Below are 4,558 nucleotides of genomic sequence, written 5' to 3' on the forward strand. Positions count from 1 at the left end.
ACTCCCACATTTGTTTGTATGTAAAAACCCCACCAAATAAAGGGGCTTTCCTTAGAGTACGTCTTGATTTTTTTTAGCATCTACTTTTAACCCTTCCTGCATTTTTACTTTTCCTTGACAGAAGAAAAATAGATGATATAATATGAAATATTAATATGAAATAATAAAAAAAGGAATTTTCTCAACAGCTCCATTCTGAGGCATCCACTTGTATAATCCATCTACGTCTTTGTTTTCCTCATCTCAGCTGGAATCTGACTCAAAACTGTGCGGCTGGATGGCTCTTAAACGCACCGCTAACGTTAGGTTGGAGGGTGTGAGGGGGTTAAGCTAGCAGGAGAAAAGTGCAAACAGATTAATGATGGGAAATGGGGCGGGCTTACTCTGCAACCACAATCCAGTCCACAACTCAGAGGTACATTTCTAATGAACTACTGCTGCTCTGCAGAAACTGTCCTAGAAAATGAGACAATTTTAAAACTTTGGCTGAAAACGGCATAATTACAAGAAAAAGACCACTAGGAACGCTTTTAAAAATAGATAAAAATATGATCGGAGCGGGACTCTAACCCTCAGCTTCTGGCTGATGATTTTGTAGTAAGGAAACAAATACTTAAATTTCCTCCACTTTATTTAAAAGAAAAGATTAAATAATAAAAAAAAAAACAGCTCCATAATGAGTGGGTGGACTTAGGTGGTTAAAGCCTAGAAAATATGTACAGTGGACAGCCAGAAATCTTTTACCTGTTCTTATGTTTGTTGGTTCCTGAAGCCTGATTCGAAAAAGCACAGATCAATTTTGACATTTTTCAAATGTGCACTTAAATGAACCTTCTAGATATGTTTTGCACAACTGGTGCTTAAAAACCAAGCATGTGTCCCAACCTCCACTGCTGCTACACTTTACAATACTGGATAGTCAGTTATTAAAGTGAACAAGCTGTGAAGCAGGTGTACATAATATGCAAATAAATCTACAAAAATGCAGTGGAGAATTTTTAATTTGACCCCTTAAGGTTGAACGGATCCCTGTTTGCATGTTGTATCAGTCTCTGAGTTAAAAAAATGAGCCTCGCTGCAACAGGTACCGTGTTCCCTTGCTATATTGCGGCTCTTTTTCAAAGCAATTTTATATGTTTTATTGGTAACGCTTCCTTTTACAGTACAGTACTTACAGTGTACTTAAGTGGTATTTACATGGTACTTATAGTGTAACTACTGGGTACTTTCAGGGTACTTACATGGTACTTTTTATGGAATTTACTGGGTACTTACAGTGTGTTTACATGGTACTTTCTATAGGACTTTACTAGGTACTTACATGGTACTTTTTGTGTCTACTCTGTACTTACATGGTACATACTGTGTATTTATATGGTACTATTTGGTTCATACCTATGTGGTACATACTGGGTATTTATAATATTCTTACTGGGTATTTACATGTTGTGCAAAGGTGTCTTTTATGGTACTTACCACATGTAAGAACAAGGTAAGTACAAATAAAGTACTTTGACCTTTAGGTCTGCACTCGCTGCATGTTTCATGGTATTTACCATGAATTTACCACAGAAACTACCCCTTAAGTACACTGAAACTGTAACTGTAAAAGAAAGTCAGCCCTATTTCCACTCAACTACATGGTACTTTCATTACTAAATACCGGGTACGTTCACTTGAATATTACTTGGTACTTACCCCTTAAGTACACTGAAACTGTAACTGTAAAAGAAAGTCAGCCCTATTTCCACTCTATTACATGGTACTTTCAGTAGTAAGTGCTGGGTATGTTCACTTGAATATTACTTGGTACATACCCCTTAAGTACAATGAAACTGTAACTGTAAAAGAAAGTCAGCCCTATTTCCACTCTATTACATGGTACTTTCAGTAGTAAATGCTGGGTATGTACACGTATTACCTTCCCGTACAGTGTACATACACACTTGGTCTTCTGACCTCACCACATGAGACAATGCTAACCTGTTGGTAAGGGTAAAGTAACTACATTGTAAAAACATGTTCTGGCCTGATTACTTCTTGTAACATGAGGCAAGTTTAAAGAGAAACAAGACAGCAGTGAAAACAACAATCTTTAATATGATACATGTCTGCAGCATACAAAGTGTCATCACAATAAAATAGGTTTTAAGTACAAAACAGTGCAAAGGAGAATTCTAAAAAACACATTATTGGCCTGAGGGTCGTGCTTTTTGTCCATCAAAATTCTTTCAGCAGAGTTTGGTAACGGTGCAGGACTTCTTCAGGGTTTGTAACTGCAAGAAAATTCACAATATGAGCTCAAGTGAAAATAAAAAGCATAACGACTTTGATGAAGTACAAAATATATTTTACTTATTTAATCATTTCTGTAATGAGTTTGATAAATTTCTATGATTTTTTTATCGCTTTGACTGTAATGCTTGAAATTAATCAATTATCCTCATTTAAAAACATGATAATAAATTATTCAAAACTTAACATTTTTTTAAATATTATTCTAAAAATGAACTTGTTTTAATATATATTATATAATGTCAGGAAAATATGTAAAACAACAAGGCTAAATATTTACTTTTAATACTAAAAACACCCCGAGTGTGTGTTTTTGTTAACTAGGTCGGGGCAAGTAACGTTGCAAATTCCCAGCGCACTTGAATGCAGCACAACTACCCCCAAAGTGAACGTGCAGATTAATCCGGAGAGCCTCGAGGCGCGCGCAACAGTTTGAATTTCTCTTCATCTGGCAGGTAAACCAGTGTTTTTGTTTTTTTTTAAATATTGGATAAATTACATGCAAATATTTAAACTGATCAAACTTTATAAAGAAGCTAACCTCGTGATTTCAAGCCACTATCTCTGTGTTTGAAACGTGACGTAAGAGCATGTCTACCTTACTCCAATAATTTCAGTTATTTCATGTATACATTTTCAAAGTTTGTAATGAAAATCTACAAACATTGTTGTTACTTACCAGGAGAGAGGCACCTGTAAAACAAACACGTAGCCTAAATGATAAAGTCTGTTGTTCTGTGCTCGTTTGACTGAGCGCACGTCTTTCTGGGAAAATCAAAGAAAGGCGTTTATTTAAAATAATGATGACGTACTTCCGTCTTTTTACCGCTTTAGATCAGCTGTGGTGAAGAAGACATTCCAGACGAATCCACAGGAGAGTAAGCTAAAGTAAGTTAAATCCACCAAGTGGACATATTATTTACATTAATGAAGAGTTTAACTGCATTTTCCCCATTTTCTTTTCTTTCGCCGTTTTTATTTTATTTTTATTTATTTATTTTCAAATATGAGAGAGACAACAATACCACCCAACACAGTGAATGTAACTGTTTGAAAATTAAAACATCTTTTTGTGAATAACTGTGTTGAATTTGAAATTGCCTATTTATTTCTTTTTTCCTTTTCTTTTACACTGCAATGTTTTTCATGCTAATGCAAATAGTAGGTGCGAATAATATTTATAAAGAATAAATACATACAGCAATTGCCAATTAAAACATTGCTTTTGTCATTCTTTGTCTAAACAAATTAGATTTTTTTATGGCAATTTTGATTTTTTTTCTTTGATTTCTTTTTTGTTGTTCTTGTTTATGTAACTAAAATATAAAGTTGTGAATAATTTATTGTCATGTTCATAAATGAGGATAATTGATTAATTTCAAGCATTACAGTCAAAGCGAAAAATAATTCACAGAAATTTATCAAACTCATTACAGAAATGATTAAATAAGTAAAATATATTTTGTACTTCATCAAAGTCGTTATGCTTTTTATTTTCACTTGAGCTCATATTGTGAATTTTCTTGCAGTTACAAACCCTGAAGAAGTCCTGCACCGTTACCAAACTCTGCTGAAAGAATTTTGATGGACAAAAAGCACGACCCTCAGGCCAATAATGTGTTTTTTGGAATGCTCCTTTGTACTGTTTTGTACTTAAAACCTATTTTATTGTGATGACACTTTGTATGCTGCAGACATGTATCATATTAAAGATTGTTGTTTTCACTGCTGTCTTGTTTCTCTTTAAACTTGCCTCATGTTACAAGAAGTAATCAGGCCAGAACATGTTTTTACAATGTAGTTACTTTACCCTTACCAACAGGTTAGCATTGTCTCATGTGGTGAGGTCAGAAGACCAAGTGTGTATGTACACTGTACGGGAAGGTAATACGTGTACATACCCAGCATTTACTACTGAAAGTACCATGTAATAGAGTGGAAATAGGGCTGACTTTCTTTTACAGTTACAGTTTCATTGTACTTAAGGGGTATGTACCAAGTAATATTCAAGTGAACATACCCAGCATTTACTACTGAAAGTACCATGTAATAGAGTGGAAATAGGGCTGACTTTCTTTTACAGTTACAGTTTCATTGTACTTAAGGGGTATGTACCAAGTAATATTCAAGTGAACATACCCAGTATTTAGGAATGAAAGTACCATGTAGTTGAGTGGAAATAGGGCTGACTTTCTTTTACAGTTACAGTTTCAGTGTACTTAAGGGGTAGTTTCTGTGGTAAATTCATGGTAAATACCATGAA

At 34.4% G+C, this 4,558-nt stretch overlaps 2 long non-coding RNA genes across 2 annotated transcripts; one reads left to right on the forward strand and one right to left on the reverse strand.

Moving 5' to 3' along the window:
• Positions 1-2,079: 2,079 nt before the first annotated feature.
• Positions 2,080-3,331, reverse strand: LOC144988755 (uncharacterized). Its single transcript, XR_013652742.1, has 2 exons — positions 2,975-3,331; positions 2,080-2,276 (listed from the first exon to the last, which is right to left on the reverse strand). It is a non-coding gene; the product is annotated as an uncharacterized LOC144988755 (long non-coding RNA).
• LOC144988754 (uncharacterized) lies at positions 2,511-4,020 on the forward strand. The gene is made up of 3 exons (XR_013652741.1): positions 2,511-2,750; positions 3,130-3,183; positions 3,825-4,020. It is a non-coding gene; the product is annotated as an uncharacterized LOC144988754 (long non-coding RNA).
• Positions 4,021-4,558: the final 538 nt, after the last annotated feature.

The sequence above is a fragment of the Oryzias latipes genome, chromosome 21 (assembly GCF_053564925.1).
Source record: "Oryzias latipes strain Hd-rR chromosome 21, Olatipes_Hd-rR_3.1".
Classification (NCBI taxonomy): domain Eukaryota; kingdom Metazoa; phylum Chordata; class Actinopteri; order Beloniformes; family Adrianichthyidae; genus Oryzias; species Oryzias latipes.